Here is a 23,116-nt window from a genome sequence, read left to right on the forward strand (position 1 = left end):
GGATACAGACAACCGTCTGCAGTTTCGGCTCGACTGCCCACTTGCTTTGAGAGGCCCCTCAATGCTCTAGGAATGGGTGGAGGACATTGTCTGTATTAGAAAGGGCCCCCATGCAATGCTGAGGCAGTTTGGATTCCACAAATGAAGGGCCTGGAGGGAACTTCATCTTCCATGCTCTAGACCTGATGTGGACTCTGTGCATTAGCACCTCATGGGCTAACTGTATTTGGCATTGCAAGAGTAAGGTTGGGAAAACTTGACCCATTCCAAATAAGTTATTATGTGACCTACATATTGATAAAATGTTGGTTATATGAAATAAAAGGGTTTATATTTCATTGAAAAAAGGGGGGAAAATTAGGTTATCATTACAAGAATGTAAAATTACAGGATACAGACAACCGTCTGCAGTTTCGGCTCGACTGCCCACTTCCTTTGAGAGGCCCCTCAATGCTCTAGGAATGGGTGGAGGACATTGTCTGTATTAGAAAGGGCCCCCATGCAATGCTGAGGCAGTTTGGATTCCACAAATGAAGGGCCTGGAGGGAACTTCATCTTCCATACTCTAGACCTGATGTGGACTCTGTGCATTAGCACCTCATGGGCTAACTGTATTTGGCATTGCAAGTGTAAGGTTGGGAAAACTTGACCCATTCCAAATAAGTTATTATGTGACCTACATATTGATAAAATGTTGGTTATATGAAATAAAAAGGTTTATATTTCATTGAAACAAGGGGGGAAAATTAGGTTATCATTACAAGAATGTAAAATTACAGGATACAGACAACCGTCTGCAGTTTCGGCTCGACTGCCCACTTCCTTTGAGAGGCCCCTCAATGCTCTAGGAATGGGTGGAGGACATTGTCTGTATTAGAAAGGGCCCCCATGCAATGCTGAGGCAGTTTGGATTCCACAAATGAAGGGCCTGGAGGGAACTTCATCTTCCATACTCTAGACCTGATGTGGACTCTGTGCATTAGCACCTCATGGGCTAACTGTATTTGGCATTGCAAGTGTAAGGTTGGGAAAACTTGACCCATTCCAAATAAGTTATTATGTGACCTACATATTGATAAAATGTTGGTTATATGAAATAAAAGGGTTTATATTTCATTGAAACAAGGGGGAAAAATTAGGTTATCATTACAAGAATGTAAAATTACAGGATACAGACAACCGTCTGCAGTTTCGGCTCGACTGCCCACTTCCTTTGAGAGGCCCCTCAATGCTCTAGGAATGGGTGGAGGACATTGTCTGTATTAGAAAGGGCCCCCATGCAATGCTGAGGCAGTTTGGATTCCACAAATGAAGGGCCTGGAGGGAACTTCATCTTCCATACTCTAGACCTGATGTGGACTCTGTGCATTAGCACCTCATGGGCTAACTGTATTTGGCATTGCAAGAGTAAGGTTGGGAAAACTTGACCCATTCCAAATAAGTTATTATGTGACCTACATATTGATAAAATGTTGGTTATATGAAATAAAAAGGTTTATATTTCATTGAAACAAGGGGGGAAAATTAGGTTATCATTACAAGAATGTAAAATTACAGGATACAGACAACCGTCTGCAGTTTCGGCTCGACTGCCCACTTCCTTTGAGAGGCCCCTCAATGCTCTAGGAATGGGTGGAGGACATTGTCTGTATTAGAAATGGCCCCCATGCAATGCTGAGGCAGTTTGGATTCCACAAATGAAGGGCCTAGAGGGAACTTCATCTTCCATACTCTAGACCTGATGTGGACTCTGTGCATTAGCACCTCATGGGCTAACTGTATTTGGCATTGCAAGTGTAAGGTTGGGAAAACTTGACCCATTCCAAATAAGTTATTATGTGACCTACATATTGATAAAATGTTGGTATTATGAAATAAAAGGGTTTATATTTCATTGAAACACGGGGGGAAAATTAGGTTATCATTACAAGAATGTAAAATTACAGGATACAGACAACCGTCTGCAGTTTCGGCTCGACTGCCCACTTCCTTTGAGAGGCCCCTCAATGCTCTAGGAATGGGTGGAGGACATTGTCTGTATTAGAAAGGGCCCCCATGCAATGCTGAGGCAGTTTGGATTCCACAAATGAAGGGCCTGGAGGGAACTTCATCTTCCATACTCTAGACCTGATGTGGACTCTGTGCATTAGCACCTCATGGGCTAACTGTATTTGTCATTGCAAGTGTAAGGTTGGGAAAACTTGACCCATTCCAAATAAGTTATTATGTGACCTACATATTGATAAAATGTTGGTTATATTAAATAAAAGGGTTTATATTTCATTGAAACAAGGGGGGAAAATTAGGTTATCATTACAAGAATGTAAAATTACAGGAAACAGACAACCGTCTGCAGTTTCGGCTCGACTGCCCACTTCCTTTGAGAGGCCCCTCAATGCTCTAGGAATGGGTGGAGGACATTGTCTGTATTAGAAAGGGCCCCCATGCAATGCTGAGGCAGTTTGGATTCCACAAATGAAGGGCCTGGAGGGAACTTCATCTTCCATACTCTAGACCTGATGTGGACTCTGTGCATTAGCACCTCATGGGCTAACTGTATTTGGCATTGCAAGTGTAAGGTTGGGAAAACTTGACCCATTCAAATAAGTTATTATGTGACCTACATATTGATAACATATTGGTTATATGAAATACAAGGGTTTATATTTTTTGGAGCATGGGGAAATAATATGTTATTGTTACAAGAATGTAAAATTATAGGATACAGACAACCGTCTGCAGTTTCGGCTCGACTGCCCACTTCCTTTGAGAGGCCCCTCAATGCTCTAGGAATGGGTGGAGGACATTGTCTGTATTAGAAAGGGCCCCCATGCAATGCTGAGGCAGTTTGGATTCCACAAATGAAGGGCCTGGAGGGAACTTCATCTTCCATACTCTAGACCTGATGTGGACTCTGTGCATTAGCACCTCATGGGCTAACTGTGTTTGGCATTGCAAGAGTAAGGTTGGGAAAACTTGACCCATTCCAAATAAGTTATTATGTGACCTACATATTGCTAAAATATTGGTTATATGAAATAAAAGGGTTTATATTTTTTTGGAATAAGGGGAAATAATATGTTATTGTTACAAGAATGTAAAATTACAGGATACAGACAACCGTCTGCAGTTTCGGCTCGACTGCCCACTTCCTTTGAGAGGCCCCTCAATGCTCTAGGAATGGGTGGAGGACATTGTCTGTATTAGAAAGGGCCCCCATGCAATGCTGAGGCAGTTTGGATTCCACAAATGAAGGGCCTGGAGGGAACTTCATCTTCCATACTCTAGACCTGATGTGGACTCTGTGCATTAGCACCTCATGGGCTAACTGTATTTGTCATTGCAAGTGTAAGGTTGGGAAAACTTGACCCATTCCAAATAAGTTATTATGTGACCTACATATTGATAAAATGTTGGTTATATGAAATAAAAAGGTTTATATTTCATTGCAACAAGGGGGGAAAATTAGGTTATCATTACAAGAATGTAAAATTACAGGATACAGACAACCGTCTGCAGTTTCGGCTCGACTGCCCACTTCCTTTGACAGGCCCCTCAATGCTCTAGGAATGGGTGGAGGACATTGTCTGTATTAGAAAGGGCCCCCATGCAATGCTGAGGCAGTTTGGATTCCACAAATGAAGGGCCTGGAGGGAACTTCATCTTCCATACTCTAGACCTGATGTGGACTCTGTGCATTAGCACCTCATGGGCTAACTGTATTTGTCATTGCAAGTGTAAGGTTGGGAAAACTTGACCCATTCCAAATAAGTTATTATGTGACCTACATATTGATAAAATGTTGGTTATATGAAATAAAAAGGTTTATATTTCATTGAAACAAGGGGGGAAAATTAGGTTATCATTACAAGAATGTAAAATTACAGGATACAGACAACCGTCTGCAGTTTCGGCTCGACTGCCCACTTCCTTTGAGAGGCCCCTCAATGCTCTAGGAATGGGTGGAGGACATTGTCTGTATTAGAAAGGGCCCCCATGCAATGCTGAGGCAGTTTGGATTCCACAAATGAAGGGCCTGGAGGGAACTTCATCTTCCATACTCTAGACCTGATGTGGACTCTGTGCATTAGCACCTCATGGGCTAACTGTATTTGGCATTGCAAGTGTAAGGTTGGGAAAACTTGACCCATTCCAAATAAGTTATTATGTGACCTACATATTGATAAAATATTGGTTAGATGAAATACAAGGGTTTATATTTTTTTGGAACAAGGGGAAATAATATGTTATTGTTGCAAGAATGTAAAATTACAGGATACAGACAACAGTCTGCAGTTTCGGCTCGACTGCCCACTTCCTTTGAGAGGCCCCTCAATGCTCTAGGAATGGGTGGAGGACATTGTCTGTATTAGAAAGGGCCCCCATGCAATGCTGAGGCAGTTTGGATTCCACAAATGAAGGGCCTGGAGGGAACTTCATCTTCCATACTCTAGACCTGATGTGGACTCTGTGCATTAGCACCTCATGGGCTAACTGTATTTGGCATTGCAAGTGTAAGGTTGGGAAAACTTGACCCATTCCAAATAAGTTATTATGTGACCTACATATTGATAAAATGTTGGTTATATGAAATAAAAGGGTTTATATTTCATTGAAACAAGGGGGGAAATTAGGTTATCATTACAAGAATGTAAAATTACAGGATACAGACAACCAACTGCAGTTTCGGCTCGACTGCCTACTTCCTTTGAGAGGCCCCTCAATGCTCTAGGAATGGGTGGAGGACATTGTCTGTATTAGAAAGGGCCCCCATGCAATGCTGAGGCAGTTTGGATTCCACAAATGAAGGGCCTGGAGGGAACTTCATCTTCCATACTCTAGACCTGATGTGGACTCTGTGCATTAGCACCTCATGGGCTAACTGTATTTGGCATTGCAAGAGTAAGGTTGGGAAAACTTGACCCATTCCAAATAAGTTATTATGTGACCTACATATTGATAACATATTGGTTATATGAAATACAAGGGTTTATATTTTTTGGAGCATGGGGAAATAATATATTATTGTTACAAGAATGTAAAATTACAGGAAACAGACAGCCGTCTGCAGTTTCGGCTCGACTGCCCACTTCCTTTGAGAGGCCCCTCAATGCTCTAGGAATGGGTGGAGGACATTGTCTGTATTAGAAAGGGCCCCCATGCAATGCTGAGGCAGTTTGGATTCCACAAATGAAGGGCCTGGAGGGAACTTCATCTTCCATACTCTAGACCTGATGTGGACTCTGTGCATTAGCACCTCATGGGCTAACTGTATTTGGCATTGCAAGTGTAAGGTTGGGAAAACTTGACCCATTCCAAATAAGTTATTATGTGACCTACATATTGATAAAATGATGGTTATATGAAATAAAAAGGTTTATATTTCATTGAAACAAGCGGGGAAAATTAGGTTATCATTACAAGAATGTAAAATTACAGGATACAGACAACCGTCTGCAGTTTCGGCTCGACTGCCCACTTCCTTTGAGAGGCCCCTCAATGCTCTAGGAATAGGTGGAGGACATTGTCTGTATTAGAAAGGGCCCCCATGCAATGCTGAGGCAGTTTGGATTCCACAAATGAAGGGCCTGGAGGGAACTTCATCTTCCATGCTCTAGACCTGATGTGGACTCTGTGCATTAGCACCTCATGGGCTAACTGTATTTGGCATTGCAAGTGTAAGGTTGGTAAAACTTGACCCATTCCAAATAAGTTATTATGTGACCTACATATTGATAAAATGTTGGTTATATGAAATAAAAGGGTTTATATTTCATTGAAACAAGGGGGGAAATTAGGTTATCATTACAAGAATGTAAAATTACAGGATACAGACAACCGTCTGCAGTTTCGGCTCGACTGCCCACTTCCTTTGAGAGGCCCCTCAATGCTCTAGGAATGGGTGGAGGACATTGTCTGTATTAGAAAGGGCCCCCATGCAATGCTGAGGCAGTTTGGATTCCACAAATGAAGGGCCTGGAGGGAACTTCATCTTCCATACTCTAGACCTGATGTGGACTCTGTGCATTAGCACCTCATGGGCTAACTGTATTTGGCATTGCAAGTGTAAGGTTGGGAAAACTTGACCCATTCCAAATAAGTTATTATGTGACCTACATATTGATAAAATATTGGTTATATGAAATACAAGGGTTTATATTTTTTTGGAACAAGGGGAAATAATATGTTATTGTTGCAAGAATGTAAAATTACAGGATACAGACAGCCGTCTGCAGTTTCGGCTCGACTGCCCACTTCCTTTGAGAGGCCCCTCAATGCTCTAGGAATGGGTGGAGGACATTGTCTGTATTAGAAAGGGCCCCCATGCAATGCTGAGGCAGTTTGGATTCCACAAATGAAGGGCCTGGAGGGAACTTCATCTTCCATACTCTAGACCTGATGTGGACTCTGTGCATTAGCACCTCATGGGCTAACTGTATTTGTCATTGCAAGTGTAAGGTTAGGAAAACTTGACCAATTCCAAATAAGTTATTATGTGACCTACATATTGATAAAATGTTGGTTATATGAAATAAAAAGGTTTATATTTCATTGAAACAAGGGGGGAAAATTAGGTTATCATTGCAAGAATGTAAAATTACAGGATACAGACAACCGTCTGCAGTTTCGGCTCGACTGCCCACTTCCTTTGAGAGGCCCCTCAATGCTCTAGGAATGGGTGGAGGACATTGTCTGTATTAGAAAGGGCCCCCATGCAATGCTGAGGCAGTTTGGATTCCACAAATGAAGGGCCTGGAGGGAACTTCATCTTCCATACTCTAGACCTGATGTGGACTCTGTGCATTAGCACCTTATGGGCTAACTGTATTTGGCATTGCAAGTGTAAGGTTGGGAAAACTTGACCCATTCCAAATAAGTTATTATGTGACCTACATATTGATAAAATATTGGTTATATGAAATACAGGGGTTTATATTTTTTTGGAACAAGGGGAAATAATATGTTATTGTTACAAGAATGTAAAATTACAGGATACAGACAACCGTCTGCAGTTTCGGCTCGACTGCCCACTTCCTTTGAGAGGCCCCTCAATGCTCTAGGAATGGGTGGAGGACATTGTCTGTATTAGAAAGGGCCCCCATGCAATGCTGAGGCAGTTTGGATTCCACAAATGAAGGGCCTGGAGGGAACTTCATCTTCCATACTCTAGACCTGATGTGGACTCTGTGCATTAGCACCTCATGGGCTAACTGTATTTGGCATTGCAAGTGTAAGGTTGGGAAAACTTGACCCATTCCAAATAAGTTATTATGTGACCTACATATTGATAAAATGTTGGTTATATGAAATAAAAGGGTTTATATTTCATTGAAACAAGGGGGAAAAATTAGGTTATCATTACAAGAATGTAAAATTACATGATACAGACAACCGTCTGCAGTTTCGGCTCGACTGCCCACTTCCTTTGAGAGGCCCCGCAATGCTCTAGGAATGGGTGGAGGACATTGTCTGTATTAGAAAGGGCCCCCATGCAATGCTGAGGCAGTTTGGATTCCACAAATGAAGGGCCTGGAGGGAACTTCATCTTCCATACTCTAGACCTGATGTGGACTCTGTGCATTAGCACCTCATGGGCTAACTGTATTTGTCATTGCAAGTGTAAGGTTGGGAAAACTTGACCCATTCCAAATAAGTTATTATGTGACCTACATATTGATAAAATGTTGGTTATAATAAATAAAAGGGTTTATATTTCATTGAAACAAGGGGGGAAAATTAGGTTATCATTACAAGAATGTAAAATTACAGGATACAGACAACCGTCTGCAGTTTCGGCTCGACTGCCCACTTCCTTTGAGAGGCCCCTCAATGCTCTAGGAATGGGTGGAGGACATTGTCTGTATTAGAAAGGGCCCCCATGCAATGCTGAGGCAGTTTGGATTCCACAAATGAAGGGCCTGGAGGGAACTTCATCTTCCATACTCTAGACCTGATGTGAACTCTGTGCATTAGCACCTCATGGGCTAACTGTATTTGTCATTGCAAGTGTAAGGTTGGGAAAACTTGACCCATTCCAAATAAGTTATTATGTGACCTACATATTGATAAAATGTTGGTTATATGAAATAAAAAGGTTTATATTTCATTGAAACAAGGGGGGAAAATTAGGTTATCATTACAAGAATGTAAAATTACAGGATACAGACAACCGTCTGCAGTTTCGGCTCGACTGCCCACTTCCTTTGAGAGGCCCCTCAATGCTCTAGGAATGGGTGGAGGACATTGTCTGTATTAGAAAGGGCCCCCATGCAATGCTGAGGCAGTTTGGATTCCACAAATGAAGGGCCTGGAGGGAACTTCATCTTCCATACTCTAGACCTGATGTGGACTCTGTGCATTAGCACCTCATGGGCTAACTGTATTTGTCATTGCAAGTGTAAGGTTGGGAAAACTTGACCCATTCCAAATAAGTTATTATGTGACCTACATATTGATAAAATGTTGGTTATAATAAATAAAAGGGTTTATATTTCATTGAAACAAGGGGGGAAAATTAGGTTATCATTACAAGAATGTAAAATTACAGGATACAGACAACCGTCTGCAGTTTCGGCTCGACTGCCCACTTCCTTTGAGAGGCCCCTCAATGCTCTAGGAATGGGTGGAGGACATTGTCTGTATTAGAAAGGGCCCCCATGCAATGCTGAGGCAGTTTGGATTCCACAAATGAAGGGCCTGGAGGGAACTTCATCTTCCATACTCTAGACCTGATGTGGACTCTGTGCATTAGCACCTCATGGGCTAACTGTATTTGGCATTGCAAGTGTAAGGTTGGGAAAACTTGACCCATTCCAAATAAGTTATTATGTGACCTACATATTGATAAAATGTTGGTTATAATAAATAAAAGGGTTCATATTTCATTGAAACAAGGGGGGAAAATTAGGTTATCATTACAAGAATGTAAAATTACAGGATACAGACAACCGTCTGCAGTTTCGGCTCGACTGCCCACTTCCTTTGAGAGGCCCCTCAATGCTCTAGGAATGGGTGGAGGACATTGTCTGTATTAGAAAGGGCCCCCATGCAATGCTGAGGCAGTTTGGATTCCACAAATGAAGGGCCTGGAGGGAACTTCATCTTCCATACTCTAGACCTGATGTGGACTCTGTGCATTAGCACCTCATGGGCTAACTGTATTTTGCATTGCAAGTGTAAGGTTGGGAAAACTTGACCCATTCCAAATAAGTTATTATGTGACCTACATATTGATAAAATGTTGGTTATATGAAATAAAAGGGTTTATATTTCATTGAAACAAGGGGGAAAAATTAGGTTATCATTACAAGAATGTAAAATTACAGGATACAGACAACCGTCTGCAGTTTCGGCTCGACTGCCCACTTCCTTTGAGAGGCCCCTCAATGCTCTAGGAATGGGTGGAGGACATTGTCTGTATTAGAAAGGGCCCCCATGCAATGCTGAGGCAGTTTGGATTCCACAAATGAAGGGCCTGGAGGGAACTTCATCTTCCATTCTCTAGACCTGATGTGGACTCTGTGCATTAGCACCTCATGGGCTAACTGTATTTGGCATTGCAAGTGTAAGGTTGGGAAAACTTGACCCATTCAAATAAGTTATTATGTGACCTACATATTGATAACATATTGGTTATATGAAATACAAGGGTTTATATTTTTTGGAGCATGGGGAAATAATATGTTATTGTTACAAGAATGTAAAATTACAGGAAACAGACAACCGTCTGCAGTTTCGGCTCGACTGCCCACTTCCTTTGAGAGGCCCCTCAATGCTCTAGGAATGGGTGGAGGACATTGTCTGTATTAGAAAGGGCCCCCATGCAATGCTGAGGCAGTTTGGATTCCACAAATGAAGGGCCTGGAGGGAACTTCATCTTCCATGCTCTAGACCTGATGTGGACTCTGTGCATTAGCACCTCATGGGCTAACTGTATTTGTCATTGCAAGTGTAAGGTTGGGAAAACTTGACCCATTCCAAATAAGTTATTATGTGACCTACATATTGATAAAATGTTGGTTATATGAAATAAAAGGGTTTATATTTCATTGAAACAAGGGGGGAAATTAGGTTTTCATCACAAGAATGTAAAATTACAGGATACAGACAACCGTCTGCAGTTTCGGCTCAACTGCCCACTTCCTTTGAGAGGCCCCTCAATGCTCTAGGAATGGGTGGAGGACATTGTCTGTATTAGAAAGGGCCCCCATGCAATGCTGAGGCAGTTTGGATTCCACAAATGAAGGGCCTGGAGGGAACTTCATCTTCCATACTCTAGACCTGATGTGGACTCTGTGCATTAGCACCTCATGGGCTAACTGTATTTGGCATTGCAAGTGTAAGGTTGGGAAAACTTGACCCATTCCAAATAAGTTATTATGTGACCTTCATATTGATAACATATTGGTTATATGAAATACAAGGGTTTATATTTCATTGAAACAAGGGGGGAAAATTAGGTTATCATTGCAAGAATGTAAAATTACAGGATACAGACAACCGTCTGCAGTTTCGGCTCGACTGCCCACTTCCTTTGAGAGGCCCCTCAATGCTCTAGGAATGGGTTGAGGACATTGTCTGTATTAGAAAGGGCCCCCATGCAATGCTGAGGCAGTTTGGATTCCACAAATGAAGGGCCTGGAAGGAACTTCATCTTCCATACTCTAGACCTGATGTGGACTCTGTGCATTAGCACCTCATGGGCTAACTGTATTTGGCATTGCAAGTGTAAGGTTGGGAAAACTTGACCCATTCCAAATAAGTTATTATGTGACCTACATATTGATAAAATGTTGGTTATATGAAACAAAAAAGGTTTATATTTCATTGAAACAAGGGGGGAAAATTAGGTTATCATTACAAGAATGTAAAATTACAGGATACAGACAACCGTCTGCAGTTTCGGCTCGACTGCCCACTTCCTTTGAGAGGCCCCTCAATGCTCTAGGAATGGGTGGAGGACATTATCTGTATTAGAAAGGGCCCCCATGCAATGCTGAGGCAGTTTGGATTCCACAAATGAAGGGCCTGGAGGGAACTTCATCATCCATGCTCTAGACCTGATGTGGACTCTGTGCATTAGCACCTCATGGGCTAACTGTATTTGGCATTGCAAGTGTAAGGTTGGGAAAACTTGACCCATTCCAAATAAGTTATTATGTGACCTACATATTGATAAAATATTGGTTATATGAAATACAGGGGTTTATATTTTTTTGGAACAATGGGAAATAATATGTTATTGTTACAAGAATGTAAAATTACAGGATACAGACAACCGTCTGCAGTTTCGGCTCGACTGCCCACTTCCTTTGAGAGGCCCCTCAATGCTCTAGGAATGGGTGGAGGACATTGTCTGTATTAGAAAGGGCCCCCATGCAATGCTGAGGCAGTTTGGATTCCACAAATGAAGGGCCTGGAGGGAACTTCATCTTCCATGCTCTAGACCTGATGTGGACTCTGTGCATTAGCACCTCATGGGCTAACTGTATTGGCATTGCAAGTGTAAGGTTGGCAAAACTTGACCCATTCAAAATAAGTTAATATGTGACCTACATATTGATAAAAATATTGGTTATATGAAATACAAGGGTTTATATTTTGTTGGAACAAGGGGAAATAATATGTTATTGTTACAAGAATGTAAAATTACAGGATACAGACAACCGTCTGCAGCTTTGGCTCGGCTGCCCCTTTCCTTTGAGAGGAACCTCAATGCTCTAGGGATGGGTGGAGAACATTGGGGCACATTTACTAAGGGTCCACAGACCGCATTTTCATCAAGTTTCCTTGATTCAAACTAAGCGCAGGATTTTACATTCAAAATTGTGTCGCAAGACACACCCTTACATGCACCGGGAAGAAGATGGTGAACTCCGGCGGACCTGGGCGGGGAAGCGACACATGCGTGCTATGTGCCTCATCCGCACTCTGTGCAATGTCTGTTTTCCATGGATGAGGGAAAATTTTTATTTTGCCTTGTGTTTTTGTACCTTGCTAATTTTCTACAAATTTTGCAAACCTTGTTTTTTCTCTGTTTTTTTCATTCAAAAATATCCGGCCTGGTGAGCTTCCTCCTAGAACCAATTCAGAAAAGCTCCAAAAAGTCATTATTTCTACCTGCAACAGCTACAGATTTTAATAGACCTCACAGATGTTGAAAAGTAAGTGTTTTCATTTCATTTTATAAAATGTTATAAAATGTTTTAAATGAATTTTTTCCCTTGCATATCTTTCATGAGCTTATGCAAGATGGAAGTTCCATTTTACTTTTCTTAAAGGGAACCTGTCACCATATTTTTCACAAACACAGCTAGTGGCTAGTTTCCATAACTAAGTAGTCTTAGTAACAAACTGACACCTTTCTTTTAGCTAAAATTGTTTCCCTCAGATCCCCATATATTCAGCTTTATAATTTTGTCTGGTATCCAGTGATATTTATAGCGAGCTGAGGTGGGCTGAATCCAGCAGCTCCTCCTTATCTTTCTCAGTATGCAAAAGTAATGTTATGTAACCAGGGCAACATCATTGCAGGTCCTTTAGTCTCCTAACATTACCAAACTGTACACCAAGCATATATGTCAGCACATGAAATCAGCAGCCTGCATGTAGAGGATTAGAAGTGTATGCTGGCATGTTATGATTTTATGTGGTCAGATATGTGCAAGGTGTACAGTTTGTTAATGTTAGGAGGCTAAAGGACCTGAGATGCTGTCAACCTGATCACATTAGACCACTCCTCATCCCCCGGCTTGCTTTGGATACCACTGGATACCGGGTAAGTTTTTAACTCTGATTTAGTGGAGGTGTGAAACAATTTTTAGCTGAAATAAGGGTGTCAGTTAGTTAATAGGGCTCTTAGGGAACCTGCCACAAGCTGTATTTGTGAGAAATGTGGTGTCAGGTTCCCTTAAATATGTCCCACTTAAACATTTTTGTAAAGTTTCTTAAATGTTTGCATGGGTGAAAGAATGTGTTCCTCTTTATACTGGTCCTAGACAGATAGAATGAGTTTATTTTGGTTAAAGGGAATATCTTTTTCTGTACTCAAAATCATATTAAACAATATCTTGTTAAAAAATCCAGCAGAGTACAGGAGAAGCCTGAGAGGGTGATCCAGCAAAAAAAGAAGAAGCTATTTAGCAAGAGGAGGAGGGAGCCAACACATGACCTCCTGACTAGGATGACAACGCCCCCGTTTGTACACAGTCCTATGAAATGCCAACAGCAACGGCAGCAAGACACAATTAGGAGCACAATGGTGGAGGCCCCACATTTCATCATGGATAACATCGGAGATCCCTTTATCCAGTCAAGGCAACATTACCTAGGATCAAGAGCAATATCCCATTTAGTCCTCTTCACACTGTATAATGTATATGTTTTATATTTTTTACACTTTGATTTGTAATACAGTCCTGAAAACTGGCTTTGTGCTTTCATTTATTTTTAAAAAAAAACATTATGTTTGTTGCTTTGGCTTCAAGTAATGGCTTAACAAAGGGTAATGGGTAGAAGTACCTTTAGTGTTAGGGTATGGCAACGGAAAAAATCTAAAAAAAAGGCACTAGAAATGTAAGTATAATATAAGCCTAAACATAAAAATAAATGAAATACATAAATGCAACAAAAGAAAACAAAACGCACACACTGGTTTAACCCCTTCACGACTTGACCATTTTGCACCTTCCTGACTCAGTCAATTTTTTGAAATCTGAAATGTGTCACTATAAGTGGTTGTCAGGATCGGAGGTAGTGGATCCTCTGGACCACCGTGGATGATGACATAAGCGGACACCAGAGCCCGCCGCAAAGTAGGTTGCTATTGCTGCGTCGTGGTACCTCCTGGGTCGGTCCACAGATGCGACCTGTCCACGGTGGCAGCCAAGGTCGAGGTACAGAATCAGCAGGCACTCTCGTAGTCGGGGACAGGCAGATGGTCAAGGCAGGTGGCGGTGGTTCAAGGGCAGGGACCAAGCAAGAGGTCAGGGCTGGCAGCGGAGGAGCAAAGTCAAGAGCAGGTCCGGGGTCACAACGGGAAATCCAATCACTAGCTCGAGGCACAGAAAACCGCTTTCTCATAGGCATAAGCACTAGGATCCGGCAGGATGTGCAGGGAGAGCAGGATTAAATAGAATTCTGGGTAAGGTCAGCGCCAATTAACGGCGCACTGGGCTTTAAATCTTCTGAAGCCGGTGCACGCGCCCTAGGAGATGGGAATGTGCGCACACAGCCGAGAACCCAGAAGCATGAGTAGCGGCTGCACAGAGTGGGGGCACACTGAGGCGCACAGGAGGTGACAGTGGTCATAACTTAGGAATTCTTTAACATATCCAGGTCATTTTGAAATTGTTTTTCCTTGACACATTCTACTTCATGTTAGTTGAAAAATTTAGGCAATATTTATTTATTTATGACAAATATATTCATTGAAAACTAAAATTTGCAACTTAACAAGGGGTTAAAAAGTAAAATGCATGTCACAATGTTTGGGGCAATTCCTTCTGAGTAATACCCATAATCCCACTGTACACTGATAAAATGGCACAGGGGAGCACTTAGAAGGGAATAAAGCACAGTTCATTTTTTGGAGGACAAATATGAATGAAAAATGTTTGAGCCCTATTGGTACCAAAACAGAGCCCCTCCAAAGGACACCATTATGGAAAAGTACATCCATTGTAGAATTTAGCAAGGTATAATATGAGTATGTGCCATTACAGGTGTCTAAAATGGAAAAATGTGAAAAATTTTCCCCAAAAAGTATCTCTTACCCCTAATTTAAGCCACAAGGGATAAAAGATAAACCAACCCCCAAAAATGTGTAAAACTATTTCTCCCTGGCATAGAATTGCCCCATATGTGCATATAAAATGTTGTATGTGTACAAAGAAGGGAAAGAAGGATTTTTGCCTTTTAGAAGCCAAATTAGGCAAAAATCTTTTACACGTGTCAGGATTAGAGATGAGCGAGCACTATACTCGTTATTCGAGACGAACTTTTCCCGATGCTCGAGTGCTCGTCTCGAATAACGAGCCCCATTGAAGTCAATGGGAGACTCGAGCATTCTTCAAGGGGACCAAGGCCCTGCACAGGGAAGCTTGGCCAAACACCTGGGAACCTCAGAAAAGGATGGAAACATCACGGAAATGGACAGGAAACAGCAGGGGCAGCATGCATGGATGCTTCTGAGGCTGCTGAATTGCACCATTATGCCAAAATTATGGGCAACAGCATGGCCATGACAGAGTGACCGAATGAGGCTAGATAGCATCTAAAACATCCAATAATTGACCCTGACACTGTAGGGGACGGCATGCAGAGGCAGCCGCAGCAGTGGCAGGCTAGAGAGTCTCATGGCGACATACCCTAAATGGACTCAGGTTTCACCAAAGGAGGTGAAATTATTTCCTATGTGAACAAAAGGTTGACGGTATATTTAGTCGATAACACAGCATGGTGTCGACATAGTGACCAAGTTCCATAACGTATCAGGTGAAACACCCGAAAAATGAGCCTGACACAGCTCTTTTGATAAGGGGACGACATGTGGAGGCAGCCATGGAGACGACTTCCATGATTAAGAGCGACAGTATGGGGCATTCATATTGCGCTGCTATGATTGCAACTTCAGGTCTCCAGCATGGCGGCGACAGATGGGCCGAGTTCCACTATGTATCTGGTGAAACACCTGAAAATTCTGCCTGACACAGCTCGTTTGATAAGGGGATGATGTGCTGCATATCCCCTCGTGCTCCAGCGTCTGGGGTATAGAGAGTTGAAATGAGACATTGGTGGACGCCGTTGAGGATCGTGGAGGCAAAATGGACAGGAAACAGCAGGGGCAGCATGCATGGATGCCTCTGAGGCTGCCTAATCTTGGGATGGAGCTGGCGGTCCACTGCCAGGCGAGCTTTCGCCTGTCCAAGCCCCTGTCTCTCGGCTCCTCCCCACCCAAAATGGGCCTGGGGGCCAGAAGCGTTTACTTTGAAAAAATTATAATTTTCAAAGCAGGCCGGGTCGTTTGAATATTTCACCTAGGAATAATGGAATAGCATAGTGGTTCTATTTTTAATTGTTTTTACGGAAATGGTTCCATGATTAAGAGCGACAGTATGGGGCATCCATATTGCGCTGCTATAATTGCAACTTCAGGTCTCCAGCATGGCGGCGACAGATGGGCCGCGTTCCACTATGTATCTGGTGAAACACCTGAAAATTCTGCCTGACACAGCTCGTTTGATAAGGGGACGATGTATGGAGGCAGTGAACTAGTAGTAGATTAAAGGTGCTGCAGTTAAAACTATGTTAGTTGGATCTTGAGATGGAGCTGGCGCTCCGCTGCCAGGCGAGCTTTCGCCAATCCAAGCCCCTGTCTCTAGGCTACTCCCCAAACAGCACTTCTAAGAACCTTTTGTATAAGATCAAGTGTAGTAGCGTTCTTATAAGTTTAGGATATGGCGGGTGAGGGGAATGTAAACAGATGCGCAAGAAGCGCTGAAATAATATTGGTAAATGATAAAAGTTTGCCAGTATATTTTGTGGATTACACAGCAGGGTGGCGACAAAGTTAACAACTTTGATGTGGAATCCATGAAAACAACCCAAAATTCTGCCTGACACAGTTCGTTTGATAAGGAGACCATGTATGGAGGCAGCTATATGGACGACTTTTGGAGGCAGCTATGGCGATGACGTGTGTAGGTAGCAATGGAGACAACGTGTGGAGCCAGCTAAAAAGACGACATGTGGAGGCTGCTATGGAGACAATTTAATTTGGATAGTGCCTGTATGTGGCAGTCCAAAAAAGTTTTCAAACCAGAGGAGCAGGTAGGTGGTCCTCCAGAAAAATTAAATAAATTGAGTGCCTGTATGTGGCAGTCCAAAAAAGTTTTCAAACCAGAAGAGCAGGTAGGTGGTCCTCCAGAAAAATTAAATAGATTTAGTGCCTGTATGTGGCACTCCCAAAAATTGCTTAAAACAGAGGACCGGGTAGGTGGCCCTCCAGAAAAATTAAATACATAGAGTACTATAGCTAGAGCCAGTTGGCCCTGGCAAAAATAGCCAGTTTACTAAGCTTTAGTGTACAAAGAGGAGGAGAAGGAGGACAATGAGGAGGAGGAGTGCATACATTATTCAGGTTGAGCTTCTTTCACCTGTTGGAGAATGAAAATCCGGAGAAATCCAGGCTTTATTCATCTTGATATGCGTCAGCCTGTCAGCGCTGTCAGTCGACAGGCGTGTACGCTTATCGGTGATGATGCCAACAGCTGCACTGAAAACCCGCTCGGACAACACGCTAGCGGCAGGGCAGGCAAGAACCTCCAAGGCGTACAGCGCCAGTTCGTGCCACATGTCCAGCTTTGAAACCCAGTAGTTGTAGGGAGCTGTGTGATCATTCATATGCCTGCGCATACTGGTGGTAGTTAAGCTAGTAGTGGTGGAACCCCTGCTGATCCTGGTTTGGCAAAGGTTGCACACCACAGTCCGTCGGTCATCCGGTGTTTTCTTAAAGGACCTCCAGACTTCTGAAAATCTAGCCCTCGCCACGGGAGCTTCACTACGTGACACATTTGGCGCTGATGCACCTGCTCTGGCCCTGCCTCTCCGTCTGGCCCCACCACTGCCTCTTCCAACCTGTTCTGGTCGAGGACTCTCCTCCGTCTCAGAAGCACTGTGTTCACCCGGCCTCTCAACCCAGCTTGGGTCTGTCACCTCATCATCCTCCGATCCCTCAGTCTGCTCCCCCCTCGGACTTCCTGCCCTGACAACAACTTCACCACTGTCTGACAACCATGTCTACTCATCGTCGGACACCTCTTTACACACTTCTTCCACTACGTCAAGAAGGTCATCATGACCCACAGACTGCGACTGGTGGAAAACCTGGGCATCGGAAAATTGCTCAGCAGCAACCGGACAAGTGGTTTGTGACTGTGGGAAGGGTCCAGAAAACAGTTCCTCAGAGTATGCCGGTTCAAATGCCAAATTTTCCTGGGAGGGGGCAGACTGGGGGGGAGGAGGCTGAGGTGCAGGAGCTGGAGGAGTGCCGAATTCGGTGACATGGGTGGACTGCGTGGAAGACTGACTGGTGGACAAATTGCTCGAAGCATTGTCGACAAACCACGACATCACCTGTTCGCACTGTTCTGGCCTCAACAGTGCTCTACCACGAGTCCCAGTAACTTCAGACATGAACCTAGGGAGTGTAGCTCTGCGGCGTTCCCCTGCTCCCTCATCAGCAGGTGAGGAAGTCACCGGAGCGGGTGACGATACGCGTGGGGTTCGCTCCTTTTTCTCCCCCCAGTCTGGCCGTGCCTTTGTGCCCCTTTTTTACCTTGCCATGTGGACCTATTAGGTATTGTATATGTTGGGCTCTCGGGCAGTTAGCACACTAGGCTGTTTATTTCTTGCATATGTTTTGCACTGATCACTTTAACCATACATGTTGCTCTACAGCCTATTGTTTACTTAGTCATATCTAGTGACAACTGCTACACATTGTATATTTTCTATGCTTGTTGGCCAGTTGGATTGGGGAGCCCAGGATATGCAGATCCTGGGAGGTTCTTTGCACCTGTTTTGGTGCAGGTTTTAGTGTTTTTATATCCATGTGGTCTTGTTGTCATTTGTATATGTAATTGCAATAATAAAGTTTGTATATTTATTTCAGTCCAATATACGTATCCTCTCTGTTTTCTCCCCCTTGGTGACGTAATGCACACTTGGGATACGTGGACTATATCTTACCGATAGATATTGGTAGTGCCTGTCCCATTGTTATTTGGTTTCAATCAGCAGGTGGTGTCTCACCCCGCCCAGGACCACGGCCTCTGACCCCTGCAGTAGTTGGACGCCCACGTCCCCGCCCTCGTCCTCTACCCCTAGCCCTCAGGTTAAACATTTTGAAAATGAAAGTTATAACTTTAATTTTTTTTTAACTTTTTTTTGTGTTTTTTTGTGTTTTTTTTTGTGTTTTTTAGTTTTTAAAACCAAACGATGCTATCCTATTGCTATGGCTATTTTCTAGCCAAGTATGAAAGCACACTGCTATGCCAGATGAGATGACGCTGAGTTATGAAAAAATAAACGTAAAATAAAAAGGAAATGGCAGACTGTGCCTAATTGAAATCCAACCCTTAATAAATTGTCCCACTTCGGTCTTTGCGATGGATATGTGCGTCACTAAGCGCTAAACACAACGGTCGCAAGTCTCACTACAAATTCCTCACAATATGGTAGTAGATGCACTACAGCAAGGACAGCCACCAGCAGATCAACCAGAAATAAAATATATAACGCTATTGTAGGCCTAAGTAAGCCGTTTGGATTCTCCTATGGCTTTTTTCTAGCCAAGTATGAAAGCACACTGCTATGCCAGATGAGATGACGCTGAGTTATGAAAAAATAAACGTAAAATAAAAAGTAAATGGCAGACTGTGCCTAATTGAAATCAAACCCCTAATAAATTTTCCCACTTTGGTGTTTGAGGTGGATATGTGTGTCACTAAGAGCTAAACACAACGGTAGCAAGTCCCCCTGCAAATTCCTCACAATATGGTACTAGCTGCAAATAAAAAAAAAAAATGTATAACGTTATTGTAGCCCTAAGAAGGGCTGTTGGGTTCTTGTAGAATCACTCCTGCCTAACACTATTCTAATAGAACAGCCTAACGCTTTCCCTGACCAGCAGCAGCTCTCTCCCTAGTGGCATCCAGACACAGAATGATCCGGGCAGTGCAGGCAGGGGCTAGTCTATTCCAGGGTCACCTGATCTGGCCAGCCAACCACTGCTATCGACGTGTAAGGGTACCACGTCATGCTGGGTGGAGTGCAGAGTCTCCTGGCTTGTGATTGGCTCTGTTTCTGGCCGCCAAAAAGCAAAACGGCGGGAGATGCCATTTTCTCGAGCGGGCAAAGTATTCGTCCGAGCAACGAGCAGTTTCGAGTACGCTAATGCTCGAACGAGCTTCAAGCTCGGACGAGTATGTTCGCTCATCTCTATACAGCACCTAATAGGTTCTATAAGCATCAGATGTTCATACAGGATAGATATCAGCCCATTGGTCATGGTATTGTAGGGCCAGAGTATAAATCTGTATAATTACCATGACCATAAATAAATACCTAAATGCACATTCAAGTAATGTGGCAAAAATAGAGCACAGTGGGGCTCATTTACTAAGGGTCCACGGTCCGCACTCTCGTTAGAATACCCCACGATTTCTGATGTGCGCCGCATTAAAAAAGGGGTTTTTGGCGCACGCGATCGGATTTTGGCACATCAGCGCCAACTTTCACGCGACACAAATTGGGAGGCGAGCTGTTGGATGATCCAACGGATTTGGACAACGCGCAGGATTTAATATTTCAATTTTGTCACAATACCAAGCACTTACATGCACCAGGAAGAAGAAGGTGAACTCCAGCGGACCTCAGCGGTCAAGCAACACATGCAGGAAAATGGACGCATGATCTTAGTGAATCGCGGCAGCTCCGAATCCTCGACAGACAACGCACCTCCGGGATTGCGACGGGACGGGTGTGTAAATTTGCCCCAATGTTTCATATAATTAAACCAAATACATAACGTTGGCAAATAGCAAGACTACTGCCTCATTCAGACATCATTATTCTCATCAGTGTTTTCCTAAAGTTTTAGACATCAAATGACATCACATATTGATCAAAATACTTCAGTCCGAAAAGAGTCTTATATATCAATTTCATTAAATTACCCAATAGAGGAAGTCTATTAGCAGTTTTGACAGGTGGAAGGGTGAGGGGGGATTAGTGTGGTCTGGGGACACTGCACACATTGCAAATTACCTATACACACAACGCAGAAAAAAATCTGTAGCGGTTTTTGTCTGACACTTGCAGAATGGGTGAGGGACTAGCACTGTTGTCAATCCCATAGCCATTCCACAATCACCTCCAGTTACCTATACAATTCTTTGTGGTTCCCTTCCTTCAAAGAAGGGGGGGCAGAAACTGCCCCCACTATCTCCTCCGCCATGTACATGGCACCTCATACAGAACCTTACATCCCTGAGGAAAAAAATACCACTCAATTCACAACCAACTGAACACACTTGATTTTCTTATTTTTGTGTAAGAGAAAACTGGGGGCTTAACTGACACATGTGTCATAAGTGAAACGGGGGCTTTAACCAAGACAATCTAGTGGTCTAACACAGGGGTAGGGAACCTAATGCTCAGGAGCCAGATATGGCTCTTTTGTTGGCTGCATCTGGCTCTCAGGCAGATCTTTAATAAATATTGATGGGTGATGTGTGTCTCTTAGACTTATTACTGGACACAGGCAGCGATGTTACCGCTGCCTACATCCTTTGTACGGCCCAGGTGCCATCGCCGCTATCGTCTAAGCCTGGGTCAAAGATAAGAGCGTGGGAGCAATGGGGAGCTGGCTGCAGGGAGCGCTGGGAAGTGAATATTCATTTTTTATTACCTATCTACTGGGGGTATATCCTGGGGCTATCTATCTACTGGGAGGCATGTGCTGTGGCTACCTATTTACTTCGGGGCATGTGCTGTGGGGCTACCTATTTACTGGGGGTATATGCTGGGGCTACCTATCTACTTGGAGGCAAGTGCTGGGACTACCTATCTACTGCGAGGCATGTGGTGGGTGTCAGGATTTGGAGTAGTGAACCCCCTGGACCCCCATGGACGATGATGTAAGCAGACACCTTGGACCGGAATCTAAGTGGCACCTGGTCTTCACCAGAGCCCGCCGCAAAGTAGGATGGTATTGCTGCAGTAAGGTACCACCTGGTCGTTCCACAGGCACGACTTGTCTGCGGTGGCAGCCAAGGTTGAGGTACAGGATCACTAGAAAGTCTTGTGTTCAGGAACAAGCAGGCGGTCAAGGCAGGTGGCAATGATGCGAGGTAGGGGACGGAGCAAGAGGTCAGGGCTGGCAGATCAAGAACAGGTCCGGGGTCAACAGAAGCTTCCTCATATCCATGAAGAACTAAGATCCAGCGGGGAACCAAGAAAGTGGGTAGCGCCAATCAGCAGCGGGCTGGCCAGTTTAATCTGCGCACGCGCAACCAGGACGGGAGCAGACACATGGAGACGTGAGTGAGCTCTGAAAGGGGCGTCGCCACAGAGAGGGGCACAGGTGTGCCTGCGATCTGAGACATAGATCGCAGGGGCACCCATGACACTGAGACTACCTATCTCCTCGGGGGCATGTGCATATTGTACGGCTCTTCCGGAATAACATTTTAAAATATGTGGCGTTCATGGCTCTCTCAGCCAAAAAGGTTCCTGACCCCTGGTCTAACAGATTTATCATTCAACCTCAGCCCCTTTCATAAATCTGGTGCACTTGTAGACCTGCCCCGCACTAACTATGAACATGTTCCTGGCGCAGGTTATAGCGCAATTCTAGAGGCCAGAGACTCTTAAAATATCTGGTGTGGTGGGTGCAGGGGGGAGATTCACATCATACGCCGGCCCCATTACAGGCGGTACCCTACTTAAGAACACCTGACTTACAGACGACCCCTAGTTACAAACGGACCTCTGGATTTTGGTAATTTACTGTACTTTAGTCCTGGGCCACAATAAACAGCTAGAACAGTTATAAATTATGTCTACAATGAAGCTTTAGTGTTAATCCTGCTTCTTATGACAACCCAACATTTTTAAAATACAATTTTGACAGAGAACCAAAAAATTCTGGCTGGGGCTACAACTATAAAGTATACAGTTCCGACTTACATACAAATTCAACTTAAGAACAAACCTACAGACCCTATCTTGTATGTAACCCGGGGACTGCCTATAGTCCATTAGGTCTCCGCTGATTTCTATGGGACCTCCCTGACCGCTCCCAGGTCAAACTGATCCCAGAAGTCCTTAGTAGCACGAGGCAGATTAGAAGGGGGAATCTCTATTGTCAGCCCCCACCATTATATATTTACCCTCTATCCTATATACAGGCGCTGGACCATTATATAAGTCCTGTCACCACCTCCTTTCTTTCCTTTAACTCACAGACTGTAAGTTATTATGAGCAGAGGCCTCATTCTGTTTTATTGAATTTTTTTTTCTCCTTGTTTGGTTGCACAATTTGAAATCAGGA

General features: G+C 43.6%; 2 long non-coding RNA genes across 8 annotated transcripts in view; both read left to right on the plus strand.

Annotated features, from left to right (window-relative positions):
- LOC140119602 (uncharacterized) overlaps positions 1 to 23,116 on the plus strand; it is a 66,748-nt gene that overhangs the window by 14,029 nt on the left and 29,603 nt on the right. The gene's annotated exons all lie outside the window — the stretch shown is intronic.
- LOC140070941 (uncharacterized) lies at positions 2,521 to 13,430 on the plus strand. 3 transcript variants are annotated; one of them, XR_011849026.1, is made up of 3 exons: positions 2,521 to 2,579; positions 11,511 to 12,164; positions 13,087 to 13,430. It is a non-coding gene; the product is annotated as an uncharacterized lncRNA (long non-coding RNA). The 3 variants fall into 3 exon arrangements; XR_011849020.1 differs by lacking the exon at positions 2,521 to 2,579 and adding an exon at positions 9,505 to 9,570; XR_011849016.1 differs by lacking the exon at positions 2,521 to 2,579 and having other exon boundaries at positions 11,347 to 12,164.

Source organism: Engystomops pustulosus, chromosome 1, assembly GCF_040894005.1.
Source record: "Engystomops pustulosus chromosome 1, aEngPut4.maternal, whole genome shotgun sequence".
Classification (NCBI taxonomy): domain Eukaryota; kingdom Metazoa; phylum Chordata; class Amphibia; order Anura; family Leptodactylidae; genus Engystomops; species Engystomops pustulosus.